Raw genomic sequence first — 15487 nt, forward strand, 5'->3', positions numbered from 1 at the left:
GATCAAAGGTACCACCCCTCTCCTTCTGGTCATTTTTCATCTTATGATGAGGGTAGGTGGGTAAGGGAGGATGGGGAGGGCATGAGTTGGGGGTTCCCAAAGGAACAGAGTCATACAAGTTGGGATAATTTCACTGCCACGTCTTTTTAAAAACCCAAAAAGCAACCTTTGCTATCATTGAAAGTGGTACATCACAGAAACAAGAAGAACATCCTAAGGAGATGGTACCAGTCTGGAGAAGAAATACAGAATGAAATGGTATGAAGCAATATTAGATGCACATATCTATTTGCAGAAGGGGAAGCAGTACTCAAAAGACACTTGCCTGAATAACCTGTTAGATTCGTCAACTCCTTCAGGGTAAAGACCTGCCATTTTTTTCCCTGTAAATAAGGCACTGTGAACACTGGTGATGCTTTCTTTAATAGTACAACATTATGCAAGCAACTTTTCCATTCTGTAGGTGAGGATTTTTCTGTAGTGTGAGCACTTTCTTACTCTTTTCTACAAGTGTTGGTCTGATGATAAATTTAGTATTTGCTGTTTCTCATCACTTACAATAACAGAGATGTGTAAAATGCGTAGTTTGGCGGAATTAAGTAGACACTTCTTTGCCAAGCATTTAGTTAAATAGTGGGTTTCGTTACCACAGGACATATGATGGCCATGAATGTGGATGACTTTAAAAGGACAGACAAATTCATGAAGGCATTCAATGGCTACTAGTCATGATGACTATATATTAATTCCACTATCAGGAGAAGTATGCACCTATCAGTCACTGGCAAGGCAACAGCAGGAGAGGGCAGGTATCTTGTTGGCCACTGTGGAAAAAACAGGCTTTTTGGAATGGGCCAGTGAAGTTCTTCTTATGTTCTAATTAAATAAATTCAGATGCTATATGTTACAATTCCATTATTTCTCTCATCCAGTTAATAACAGAAACATTTAATGGAATGTCCATCCTTGGACAAATAATGTTCAAAAGCAAGGCTTCTGGCTCCCAGAAGATGGCAGCATTTATCTAGAAAACCAACCAGATACAGCCTGATGCTAAGATTCCTGTTCAATCCTCATTTGCCAGTGAAGCACTGATATGTTAGAGGTCCTAGATTTTTAAAAGAGAGACAGATGATCAGATAATGGTACTTCAGTGATTGTCAGAAGCAATAATGATAGCACTCATTATAATGTTGAAGTGTTCCTGCTTTCTCACAGGTTCATGGGATATGTTAATTCATCCAAATGGAAGCTGGATACATTCTTTAGCACTTATCCCACAAAGGCATTTCTGTCACCCATAAAAACTGCATGTATAAATGTTAACTAAACGTTCCTTCCAGTCAAGAACTTTTGTCACACCTCCTGCGCCTCCTGTATTTTCATGTCTTACACCACACAATAGAACTGTTTACAGTAACAATTAAATGAGAATCAGTGTTCAAGCCCATCTGGAAGAACAGGCTTAACACTTCTGGCACTGCATTTGAAACTTCTAGAAAGTCAGCCAAATGTACTGAAAACTAATAAGGAGTGTGGCATTGCACCAGCAGCATCAAATATGCAAAATACATGGCTAAGTAGATTGCAACATGCTGATGAGACAGAGTGAATTATTCCATTTGCTTTCCAGAACTGTACAAGCTTAGGTTTCTAATGTTTAAGTTGAGCCTGATTTCTGATTAGTATGTCACAAAGCTTTTCCATGATTTTACATACACTTATATGCAGTGTCTTGCATACAATTATATACAATGCAGCAGATCAGTTAGAAAATGCAGAACTGATGAGCTGGACCTGACCCAACCTGTTTATTAGACTTTATTGCCTTCTTTGATGTTCCCCATTCATGTTTCAAGCATGGAAAAGTAACTAGAAAAAATATTTTGTGGAAATAAGCACCTGAACATTATCATGTACTTTCTCCAATTTCATCAAAACATTCATAAGCATGCTTTAATGAAGACTCTCATCCCTCCTTTGACTTAGAAAACTACGGCGGATTTGAGGAAGTCACAAATGCACCATTTACAGTCAAGATGTTATGGGGAGATGGGCTAAGAGGAGGGGGGGAAGCCAGGAGATCAACCTGTTCGCACCCCTACCAGTTTGTCTTCTTTCATAGCTGAGCTGGAGAGTGTGTGAATGCTGCCAACAGCTCCTAATGAAGGTGGAGTGTCTAGGGACACTATCCCTAACCCAAGTTTCCCATTGGGCACTAACATTATAGCCAGTTCTGGTGGCAAGGTGGAGATGGATGTGAGACTGGATTTACAGTGGATTTGCAGGTGCAGCATGACTCATACAATCATAGAGTTAGTTTCTTCCAACTCCATGATTCTATGATGTTATGAAACTTTCATTTTTGTTTTTGGCAGATTTTCTGCCATTTTTCTGATCTCTCCCCCATGTGGTGAGAGTTTGCAGCAGAGGATGAGTTAGAAATTACTCCGCAAATGTGTATGTGTGTGTGACTTCAGGGAGTGTAAACTGGGATCCTGCAGACTACATGTGGCCCATGGACCACACTTTTCCTTCCCTGTACCAAATGAACAGGGCTCCACCTATTTCTGTCCTCTCTCCTCAAAACCCCAAGCATAGAGTGGAGAGTTATAGAGTTCATTTTACCAAAGCCCAGGGATCCAGGGGGATTAGGTCAGCCTTCAGCCTATTAATTTGGGGGGGGGGCTGAAACTGAGCTGTAGATCATGTTTGAGGTTATATATGGACACATATTTCCCTTTTTCTGCTTGTTATTCAGATCTTGTGATAATTGCTAGAGCTAATCAAGAGCAGTCTTAGAGCAGAGCAAATAACATTTTGAGCTGAATTCTTGGTTTTTTATGTGACAGAGGAGTCCACTTCTGCAGTTAAAACAAGATTCATAGTGTATATGTCAGCATAGCGTAATAGTTCTTCACGAAGAGTTGTATTCAGTTTGGCCATTAAACCTCCTTGAACTTATTGCAGAGCCAGTTCAGCTCTTCCCATCGCCATTTTCTGCCTGACGGAAGATGAGAGGTGGAGGAAGCGATGTGTGAATCAGAGAATCATTTGGCTATGTTTCTGTATCCAGACACAAAATTATTATATCATCTGCTGAGGTCTGCTGGATTGTCCAGTGATCTCTTCAGATGATGTAATAATTTCACATTGGACTGGGATATAGCCAGATGCTTCTCTGATTCCTTCCCACCCCAGCTCTCCATCAGGCACTTAATGACCATGAATGGCTGCAGGAGCTCTACAGAAAGTCAAGGGGGGGGGAGGCTTTGGTCATTGCAGAAGGATAATGGGAATGCCAGTAGTGTCCCTGTACCAGGTGTCACTCAGTGTGTGTGTGTGTGGGAGGGGAGTAGGAATTCCGGGGGTGGGACTTCTGGGGGTGGCATGCACTCCCTCCCTCATGCAGGGATGATGCAGGGAGGAATGCACAGGCGAGTTCAGGGATGGTGGGGATGGGCATGTGGGAACATGGGGAAGGTGTGGAAGGGTGGGAATGTATGTAGGGGAGTGCAGGGATGGCACAGCAGATTGGCACATGTGTGGGGATGGTACATGGGGAAGCACATTCAATGGAAGCGTGGGGAGAAGTGCAAGGGGAGGGCCTGACCGGGTGTCACTCCTCCTTCTGTGGTGTCACCCGTTGCAGGCCACACCACCATACCCCCCTAGTGACACCAATGGAGAATGCTAACCTCAGCTATGATCAGGGGGGAAAAGACACATGCAGGCGTAAAGTTGACTTATACTGGTTTATGCCTTTAATTGCTTGCCAACAACAATTTGACAGGGAGATTTGTGTTTCATTATATTTTCTTAAGAACCACCAGTCCCAGAATTCCTTGTACATTGGCACATGAAAAGATCAGGTGGTGGTGGAGATATAACACCATAATAAGTATGTGGGTGCATGCATGCATGTGTGTACACACACTCTCACACACATTTATATGCAGATATACACCCACCAAAGAAAAATTGTCTATACAGCTGTGCAAAACAACACATTAGTGATACCCAGCTCTTTAAAACTACAAGTACCACCTCTGGAATTTGTAGGAGCTTGTGTTTCCTGGTAAAAATACTGATCCCCAACTGACTAAGAACTGTATAGCACCATTAGGCTATTCACTAATCTTGGTGTAAAACTCGTTGAACTCAATGATCCTTATTTCTGTATAGGTGGGTACAAAGATAATCCTCAGAGGCATCAAGAAAGCTATGAATCTGACTTCCATGGCACAGGTGTTGTAAAACTAATTTAGACACAAAGAACTGGAAACGTCTTTTTCTTAACCACTGAACTTGCATTTTTTTACTTTGTGCACTAACAGCTTCCTGTAAGAAGCAGCTAATGAATCACTTTATCAATCTTTTTCACTTAAACACCGAATGTTATGGAAAAAAAAATCAAGGTCAACAAGAAGCCCAAAGTTCACACCAGATGAGTATACTAGAAACTCACAGTACCAGTGAGTGGACTTTGCTCTCCGTTGTATTTGAGAGCAGCTTTCTGGCACAGGGAGCCCAGGAAGGCAGGGAGCACTCATCTAAGCTCTTTCACTGGTTGAAATAAGAGATGGTGCACTACTGCCACCCCTGCACCACTTCAACAAGTTCATGTTCATCCAGGCATCATTTTTGTACCACAAGGATGATGCAGTTCCTACAAGAGATGACAATGCTGCATTTGGGAAGTTTTAAATTCTGGCTCCATTGTCTTACAGCAGGGGTAGGCAACCTTTTTGAGCCGGGGCTGGGTTGCTGTCCCTCAGACAACTGAGGGGCTGGTGGCAAAAATTAAATAATTAAATAATTTTTAAAAATTAAATAAATAAATAAACCGGGACAAATGTAGGACAATTTTTTCAAATGGAGGACACTTTAAAAAATAAAATGGAGGACACGTGAAAAAAATTGTTGATTTTTAAAAAAATGTTAATATAAATGCATGTTTCTGAGGCTTCTATAGACAATTGCCCCTCTTGCCCCCTCACGCGAGAGGCCAAAGGCCCCGGCGGCAATCGGCGGCAGGACCGGGCTGGGGCCGGTCCCAAGGCCTCGCCGGGCCGGATTTGGCCCGCAGGCCGTAGGTTGCCTACCCCTGTCTTACAGCAAAGGTGGGAATTGTGCTGCTCACCAGAAATTGTTGAAATTCAGTTCCCATCAGCCCTAGCCAACAGCCAGTGATAAGGAGTGCTGTGAATTGCAGTTCAGCAACCTCTAGAGGGTTGCATGATTATTTCCCCATTTAACAGGATCACCTCTTTTCTGATAATAATATGTATTACTTTGTTTTGTTGTTGTTGTGTGCCTTCAAGTCATTTTCAAGTTACAGCGACCCTAAGGTGAACCTATCATGGGGGTTTCTTGACATGATTTGTTCAGAAGGCACTTGCCTTTGTCTTCCTCTGAGGCTGAGAGTGTGTGACTTGCCCAAGATCTCCCAGTAGGTTTCAGAGCCGAGTGAGGATTTTAGCCCTGGTCTCTGGAGTCGAAATCCAGTGCTTGAACCCCTCCGTCACACTGGCTATTTAAATTAAAAGGCTACAATGCAGTTAAGAACAGAACAATGTGAAGTCAAAGGCTTTCGTGGTTGGCATCCATTGTTTTTTGTGGGTTTGGGGGGCTATGTTGTCATGTTCTGGAAGTGTTTATTCCTGACGTTTTGCCTGCACCTGTAGCTGGCACTTTCTTAAAACCCCTTTCCTTAAAAACTTTCAGTTCTAAAAAGCTTGTCAGTACAAAAATGTCAAATGTGCTCAAGCCACTCCACCACATTGGTTCTTGTGTATTATTTCACTTCTTCCAAAATGTGGTGAGCCAAATCCTGTTATATCTGGAGACTATAGTGATCATTCTGCTGAATGGGACCCTAGACCTCTATCCCAAAGTCCTGCCCCAGTGGCACTAAAGAGAGAGATGAAGCAACATCTACTTATCCTTCTTTGAAATTATAGATTTAATGAAATGCTTAACCTTGCTTGAAGTGTAGTATTCATTTCTTAAGATAATACCTTTGAAGATATGGAAACAGCCATGGATGCAGATGGACTGTTCCTGCATATGTCACAGATTCCTGATAAAACCTAAATGTGGATCTGTCCACAGTGTTGCCCATTCTTTCTTGGCTTCCTGTTTATCCAGCTTATGAGCTCATCTTTAAATAAGCTTCCTGGTTGACACATTTAGATGTGTAACATTATTTAAATCTAACAGTTTTATGTATGTATTTCAACTAGAATAAATCCAAAACCAATCTCATGGACACACGGCACTGCAACAGGAACGAGGTAACAAAATAGAAAATGTCCATCTCCCATAAAGGCTCTGGAATGCTTTGAATAACACAAGGGGGTTGTTTGTATGAATTTACTGATAAACATCTGAAATATCAAGATGAGCCAAAGAGCAAACCATTTAAAAAGCTCAGAAGTATAAATGTAAAACTAAGAAAAACAAAATAACCCTGTGTATAATACATCATTTATTGTTATGAGCAAATATTACATATGTGGTCTGTGTGCACATTTTTTTTATCAATATATAATTTTTATGGTTTGGGATGTAATAGTTATGTTTTCTGAAATATTTGGTAAATGCTGTGTATAAATTGTAAATGTGTGTGATTTGTTAGGAAATGATCCCCTTTAGAAAATAAAATTTAAGCCTAGCATAGACTTAACTAACAATTGCTATAGCCTACTCTCTCTGATTCTCCCATGAGGATGCTGACTATATTGTTGATGGAGTGCTAAAATTTCCCATTAAGTCTATATAGCAACTCATATTACGAGATGAAGCTTACTTTTTTTCTCCCAGTTGCAACTCATTCTGAAATCCTTAAGGCTCCTGAAGTGTATCTTTTGGGGGTGATGCCTACAAAGCTGTTTGGAAACATGTCTCTCAGTGTGTGCGTATATGTTTATATATTTATATATATGTGTGTGTGTGTGTGTGTGTGAGAGAGAGAGAGAGAGAGAGATAGAGATAGAGACAGAGAGAGAAATGACAGCAGTACATAGGCTATTGCGTTGTATCAGGTCACGTTAAGCATATTTCATTCCATCTTTCTCTCCAAAATCGAATCCAAGGTGGCTGTAACATAAGTGGGTGGGTAGGGTAATTTTTCTAGTTCAGGTCCTTTTCTTTTTCATACTAAGATTGTTAAAGGTCTGAAAACCAAGCCTGATGAGGAACAGCTTAGAGAACTGGGGCATACTTACCTTGAGAATTGACAGAATAGTTACCTTTAAATATCTGAAGGATTAACACACAGAAGCTTGGAGCAAGCTTATTTTCTGCTGCTCCAGAGATTAGCACATAAAACATTGGATTCAAATTGCAAGCAAAGAGGTTTAACTAAGGCATTTAGAAGAACTTCCTGACAGCAAGAACTGTTCAGCTGTGGAATAGCCTGCTTTGGACGATGGTAGACTCTTCTTCTTTGGAAGTCTTTCAACAGAAGTTAGATGGCATCTCTCAGAGTCAGAAGTGCTTTAGCTGTTTGCTCCTGCTTGGTACTTGGCCATTGCAATCTTTTTCAACTCTTACAATTCTGTGATTCACAATAAATCTGACAGTGACCCACTGTTGCTGTATATCCTAACTAGTATTCCTCAACCCAACTATTTGAGCCACCAAATATGTGCTGTATCATCTCTATGCCCTGCTTCTAATATATTTGTTTTATTTTGTTCCTTTGTTCTGGTACAAAATGAAGTTGCTTCCACTAGCCCTTTTTGCTAGAACTGACACCATTTAGTCACTCAGAGACTTCAGCCAACTTCACTGCCCAGCTATTGTAATCCAGTGCCTTTCCTATTTTCCCATATCCTCAAAGGTCTAACATGGGGTTGTTTGCCCAACTTCCAACCCAACTAAAGTTACCTCCTATCCAGTGTGGCCTGGCAAAATGCTATCTGCAGGAAGAACAGACCATAAAATGGTTCATATTGCCCCGCTACATTTTTTTGGTTACAAATCAAATGGTCTGGAAGATGGTCCTTTCCCCCATTATTTTGTAGAGCTGGAATGAATGACAACCACAGTGAATTAAACCTCAAAATAAAACCCATTCTAATAGTGCATTTCATCAGCAATGTTGTAGTAATGGAATCCTCCCACCCATTTGATGCATTACAATACACTTCCAGGTAAAAACAAAACAGATTAATCAGGTTCCTCAGTATGTTGTTTAGTGCTTGTTATTCCCCCCCCCCCAAAGGATGACATTATTTGTTCCTCATTACTGAAAGTGTATCTTTTAATAGTGCAGCATGTTTTTAGTTTGTTTTTATTTTTTTAAATAAAGTCAAAATACAAAAGGGTCCCAAATCCTACAAAAATAACCTCTCTTGTAACTTTTTAGGAGCAATAAGCATTACTGTTAAAAACATAACACATTTTCGTTACTCTTGAAATACTGTTGGTTTGGGAATGAGAAAGCATTCTTTAAAAAGTTTTTGGGGGGCTTTTTTGTATGTGAAGTGTCTTTAAAAATAACCAACAACAAAAGAAAATAAAAAGTAAAAGAAGCACCATTACCAGTCATTGTGCAGCTAAATGAATAGATTAACAGTATTACTTCAAAAAGTAACATTTTATGAGTAATGTGATTATTTACAATGCATTAATATCCAGGCTCTGTCTGAGCAGGGTTAGCAGGCAGTGAAGTAGAGGGGACTCAATCGACTAGAAGGATCCACTTAAGTAACATTTACTAGATAGATGTAGGTTTGCCATTTAAAAAATGAAAAATGTGGATGCTTTTGTCATCAACTTATCCTCAGTCCTTTCATCTTGCTACCAGTTTGATCATATGAATTGTGCTCCCCATAAAATATGCAGTAGTATTTACATATACTGTAATGAGAGCTATATGTTAACTTTCCCATAGCTAATGTAGGCGCATGAAGAGCCAAATAACTGTTCTGTCCTTTGCCTTGAAATGTTGAGAGACTGCGGCGGGATACACACCGCCATATAGTACGTACTGTATACGTACTAGGGTTAGGAAGGGGCGGTGCTTCCGCACCCCCCTAACCCTAGTACGTATACAGTACGTACAAGATGGCGGCGCCCCTTCCACATGGGCGCCGCCATCTTTACGTACTGGACGCATAGCGTCCAGACGTGTCGCAGCGCTTATGACGTCGCGAATGCGCCTGCGGCGCCTCGCGACGTCATAGATGCGCCGCAGAAAGAAGCTCCGAAATGGAGCTTCTTTTTTGCTCCGCGCGGGAGTTGCGCGGTTTGGCTGCTGCGGCTCCCGCACGGAGCAAATGGCGGCAGCGGGGGAGCGCCGCAAAGCGGCGGTCTGTATCCCGCCAGCATAGGAGCAACTTCTTTAGATTTAGGGAAAATGGAGGACCACAAGTCTATATCAGGATATGCCCATAAATAAGTGATAATATGCACATGTTGAACAAACATGGTGTAGTGGTTTGAGTGACTAGGACTCTGGAGATCAGGGTTCAATTCCCTGCTTGAGCATAAAACCCACTGGGTGAGCTTGGGGAAGTCACATTGTACTAAAGTCCAGAATCCTGGTAGTTGCTGGCAGTGTTCAAACATGAATCAAAGAATACAAGAGACACTGCAAATTGAGCCAGCCTGAAAAATTGGCAGCAGTAGAACACGTCATAAACCACCTGGGCATAAAATACTATTTGAAAACACTGAAATTCTGGACCATGCCAACAACTACCAGGCCAGAATGCATAGGGAGGTCATTGAAATCTACAAACACCTGGACAACTTCAATAGGAAAGAAGAAACACTGAAACTAAGCAAAGTCCTGAAGAACACCAAAATTAAGACTCAGTGCATGCAAATGAACACCACCCAGGGTCAAGGGGGTTTCCCTGCAGACAATAGATGGCTAATTAATCACCTCTACTGCCAAGATCCTGGTCCATGCCCTAGTGATCTCACGACTTGATTACTGTAATGTCCTCCTGGCTGGGCTTCCTTTTTATCACCTCCGTCCTTTAATCTCTGTCCAGCATTCAGCTGCACACATTATCACTTCCACCCACCGCTCTGACCACATCTCTCCTGTGTTGGCATCCCTTCACTGGCTCCCTCTCCCTTTCCACATTCAGTATAAGCTCCTGCTGTTGACATTCAAAGCCCTCCATGGACTGGCCCCTCCTTACTTATCAGACCTTCTTTCTCCTCACCTTCCCACCAGGGCCCTCCGTTCTGGTAGTCAAGGGTTCCTGTCCCAGCCCAGGATTTCCTCTGCCCCATCCCGGATTCGCCCCCTTTCACTTGCTGCCCCTCACTCCTGGAACCTTCTTCCTCCACAAGCAAGAGCCATCACTTCTTTAACCAGCTTCAAAACGGAGTTGAAAACCATCCTATTCAGAGAAGCCTTCCCAGGCATCGCATAATTGTCGCTTACTATCTGATGTTCTGTTGTTGGCTGTTTATCGATCCATTTCCTGTATTGCTATGTACTGTATATGTATTATCCTACTTGTGAGTATGTATTTTCCCTGGATGAAGATTAACCTTCTATTTTGAAGCCAAGCCCTCCCTCCAGTCCATCTGCCTTGGTCCAGGCCTCGGAGGTTGAGAGGAACTGCTGGACCTCTTACCCTTTCCCTCCACCACTCCCTTCTCCTTCTGTGTCATGTCTTTTTAGATTGTAAGCCTGAGGGCAGGGAACCGTCTAACTAAAAAGATTGCATGTACAGCGCTGTGTAAATTTACAGCGCTTCATAAATAAAGGTTAATAATAATAATAATTAAATAGACACACATATTCTCCAACATATTCTCCCACCCTGAGGCCTTGCCATTCAACAACAGACCAACACATAGATAAATATGTAACTCACTTCCTCCCAACCAAGTATATATACCCCACATATCTCTCCCAACCAGTTATAGTGTACCCCATATACTTCCAAACCACCACCCTCTGAAGATGCCAGCCACAGATGCAGGTGAAACATCAGGAATAAACTCTTCCAGAACATGGCCACATAGCCAGGAAAACCCACAGAAAACTACAACATACTATCTGTTCCTGTCTATTTTGGAAACTCCCCAAACCAACTGTGACTTTTGACGTCCAGGATAGATTATTTCTTTTCTTAACCTCAAGAGAGTCTGACACAAGCAGGGCTTGTCTCTAGTGACACTCCTTAGCCTCAGTTCCTGTAGTACCTCTGAGTAGCCCCTGATGATCTACTGCAGTGATGGTGAATCTTTCAGAGACCAAGTGCCCAAACTCAGTAGCATTCCCACATTGGGTGTCACCTGGTGCTGGCGAGAGGGACTTCTACCTTCTGGAAGTGGGACTTCTGGTTGTAAGGGGAGGGGCTTCCACCCAGAAGAGCCACACACTGCCCCTCTTTCTTGCAGCTAAGTTTTCCACAGGAGAACTGGGTTGTGGCAAGGAGTCAGGCTGGCTGTGCGTGCTTTCCTGCCCCTCCTTGCTGTGGCCTGGTTCTCCCTCTTTGCATGCCCTCCAAGATGGCTTTGCATGCCACAGAGGGACCACATGCAACAGGTTCGCTGACATGGACCTACTGCATGGGGAAGGCCAGGAAGGGATGAAAGTGCTGCCTACGTTGTAGTTAACTCTCTGGCCCCATCTCCTGCTCTTGAATAGGAAAGGGGACCTCCAAAGTCTATCTAGCTGCCGCTACCACTGTTTAACCCCATGTGACTCAATAAATTAGTGAGAGTTACTGGGAAGTTTAATTTCCACTTTCCCAGCTCTGATTCTGCAGAGATGTTCCCTCCTACTCGTATGGGAGATGAGAATCCTATACATATGCATGCATGCACACACTGAGCAAAGGCACATGAAGAGAGTATGAAAAGAGGAGATCTTTAAAGGAATGCTTTTATTTTAAGGAAGCAAACTTACATAGCAAAAGATATCTTGTACATGAAGGCACCTTCCTTCAAGCATTACTTAGGAGTAGTTACAAAATTTCAAGGTGCTTCCAAGTGAGAATTATAAAAATTCAGGGTGAGCTGAACATTTTTCAACATTCAGCCGCCCACTTTACTGCTTAGGCTTCTTGGAACCTGGGAAAATATGTTAGAGGTGCTGCCATTTGGCTATGAGTACAAACCTTCTCTAATACCCAGTCAAGCCAAGGAATGATTGAACCTGCTTCCTGGATGAGGGAGTAGGCCAATTATGGGTAGCTTTCACCTTAGTAAACAATGGAGTGATTGTCCCTTGACCAATGTCATGACCAAGGTAAGTCACTTGTTCAAGTGCAAATTGGCACTTTTTGCCCAGCATCCCAGATATACTGGAAGAGGATCTCAAGGTGGTTCAGGTGATTCCACTTGGCAGTCTTTCAGAGGAAAGCTTCCAGGATCTCCACAGATAAATGCCGGAATGGGACATCTATGATAGGAAGTGGTTGGAGAAAGACTTTGGCCAGATCCCTGGGTTTCCCTACTCTCTGGCAGACCTCACAGGTTTAGATATACTAAGTAATGTCCATCCCCTCCCAATATGACTTCTCCAATCTGTCTTTGATCTGATTTGCACCAGCATGTCCATTGGGAAGATTGTGAGCAAGGCTCAGAAGCTTGGCATGAACCTGCATTGGTAGGAACCAGTAACTGTTTTGGTATATGCCAGTCCCCCTTATAGACTTTCAGCCAAGCCTCTTGGTCTAGGTGGCCCCTGTCTATCACAAATTTGGACCTCTTTGTCACTGAAAGAGACTGGGCTTCTTCCTTTGCCACTTTCCAGCTTGATGACTCTGGTCTGCTTCCTTCATCCTCTGGAACTGCTGTCACTCCACTGGAACCAGCTGCTCCTCCTGGAGTAAAGACTTCCATCAGGTTCCTGCTGTATCGTGTCAGAAGGTAATATCTGTTCTGATGCTGAAGCAACAATTTCAGGTGTACAAGTTTGCTCCTCCCATTATGACAGACTCTGCCCCCTTGTTTAGCGCCTCCTCCCCCAATGATATATCAGCAAGTGTCTCCCCAGATTCTGCTCCCATGGCAGACATTGGCCCTGGAGTGCCCACTGGTGTTTGGGTTGCTGCTGCTTCACTGGGTGATTCTGAAGTGTACATTGCTGGTGTCTCTTCTGCTGTTGCTCTTCCTTGTTGCAATTCTGCCATGTTGGCTAGCACTTGATTCTGCCTGGTACCCTCTGGGCAGTAGTGAGTCAAATGAATAAGGCACTGAAGAATGGGCCTCAGATGCAGGCTGTTGAGCAGGCCAAAGAACACACAGCAGTCCACCTGGCTTCACATAACTGCTCCTGAACTTCTCCCAGTGACCTCTCCTTCCACTGATACAATACATTAGTGGGGATTTCCTCAGCTTCTTGTCTTTTGACGGTCTATGGCTCTGGAATGTCAACTAGCTCTTGCCTTTTTGTTGTCTCACTGGGCAGAGTAAGGGTGCATCTGCACTGAAGAAATAAAACAGTTTGACACTAACTGCTACCACACAATGCTATAGAATTCTGGGAACTGTAGATTTGTGAGATAGTTAGCCTTCCCAGTCAGAGAATCTCATGCCCCACCAAACTCCAAGTCTCAGAATTCCATACCATTGAGCCACGAAAGATAAAGTGATGTCAAACTGCTTTATTTCTGCAGTATGGCACCAGCCTTGGAGTCACTGATGATGCTGTAAACTCTGCTGACTTGATTCCATACTGTGAGTCAGTTGTGTCTTGCAGTACCTGAACATGCCAGGTTGTCCACTGAAGATTTAGTGGCAAAGTGGTCCAGATTTGCAATACACTGGGGCCAGCTAGACCAAGAGTCTTGGCTGAAAGGACAATGCTGTGTCCAGCACAGCAGGTGGCTCTGAATGGAGTTCAAGTGCAGGCTGGTTACGAGGCTGGGGTATAGATTAATACTCACTTAGACTATGGGTGATCATGGACTGTAAATACAGAAATACTGTAAATAAAATGAATGAATGAATGAATGAGCTTCTGCAGAGGTTTACACAAAGTAACAGCATAACTGGATACAGCAGTGGGGAAATCACTACAAAGTGTAGAACAGAGGAACACAAGCATTTGACTTTCATCAGGAGTATTAATCATCTGAAGGAGCCCTTACTTCAACACTACTGCTGGAATACTTTTGCTGCAGCTGGTATGGGAACAGTGGGTAGTGTAGACATAGCATGGTACACACAGCTTATACCCTCCAACACTCCCTAAGACCACCCGCTCCTCCTGCCACTGCCTAGTGGTGGAATGAATGCCTTCGAACAAATGAAAGGCAGTATCCAAAGTATTCGTTGGCATCGTAAGCATAAACTATTCTTTCCTGTTTTAATTAGTACAGAATTTCAGAAGCATAGCTCTCCTTTGGCTCTAATATGGCATATTCCTATGTCATATTGTAGATTGTGTCATGAAGAACTGTTGAATTCTGGATATTAACTTAAGTCCTATTGATTACACCACATATAATCTAAGCATGGTGAAGTTGGGATGCAATGCATTGTCTATACATTACTTCCAAGAAACAATGTGTGCAATCAAGTTTTGCCATGATGGAGTCATTCCAACATTGCAAAAAACTACTTTGGGGAGGGAAAACTTTTCCCATCTTTGCTCCATCCAAATACATTAAAATAAAGCTTCAGTGGCTATTTTACTTTTCCAGGAAAGTTTTTTTTATTTAAATAAAAAAGACTATGCACCCCACAATTTTAATTATATTGCTTTTGCAGCCAGTAACTGTCATGAAAGCATTGTTTGTAAAATTTCAATCTCTCCCCCACTGCTCCACACTCCAGACTTTCTGTTTTCATGACATGATTTATTGTTAAGCAACACATTCTCCACTGTAGAAGAAGGGGGGGGGGGATAAACAGCCAAACTCCAATGACTGTATTCAAAAAAATGTAATGCTTCTTATCACAAATAATTTAAAAAATGCAAGCACCCCAATTTGCAGCTAGGAGGCCCACTTGAGGGATCAGTTAAAATTTACTCCTTTATACACATGCCAACTCTGACTTCAAAAAGACTTTATTCCCAAGGATAAACAACCCAATATTTGTGTAATATAATTAAGTGAAGGCATCTTTTAAATGTCATACCAGCTTGTGCCATGCTTTAAATTGTTATGCATCAACAGAATTTAACGAGACGGCCAGGGATCCCACTTCCTGCGTGAATGTGATAAGCCACAAATACTGTATAGCTCTTTAACAGATTGCCAAAATAAAGCATTTTGTATGCAAATTATTCATGGAGTAGCAGAGCTAATATAGTGCCAAAATTACGCCCACTGGTCCCCTGCAATTAGCAGTTAAGTTGAAGTATCTTCAAACTGCAGAATTTCTTTCAGTGTGTCTCCCAATACTTAAAACATCTTTTCGTTTATAGAAATGAAAAAAAAATGAAGCTTTCATTTTTCTTGTTAAGGTTTTGGGTCCTTAAGCTTTATAGCAGAGAGGTAGCAATTGGCATCTAATCTGAGCAATTGCACAGAGGCTCTGTCTGAATTAAACA

This window comes from Sceloporus undulatus, chromosome 1, assembly GCF_019175285.1.
Source record: "Sceloporus undulatus isolate JIND9_A2432 ecotype Alabama chromosome 1, SceUnd_v1.1, whole genome shotgun sequence".
NCBI classification, from domain to species: Eukaryota; Metazoa; Chordata; class Lepidosauria; order Squamata; family Phrynosomatidae; genus Sceloporus; species Sceloporus undulatus.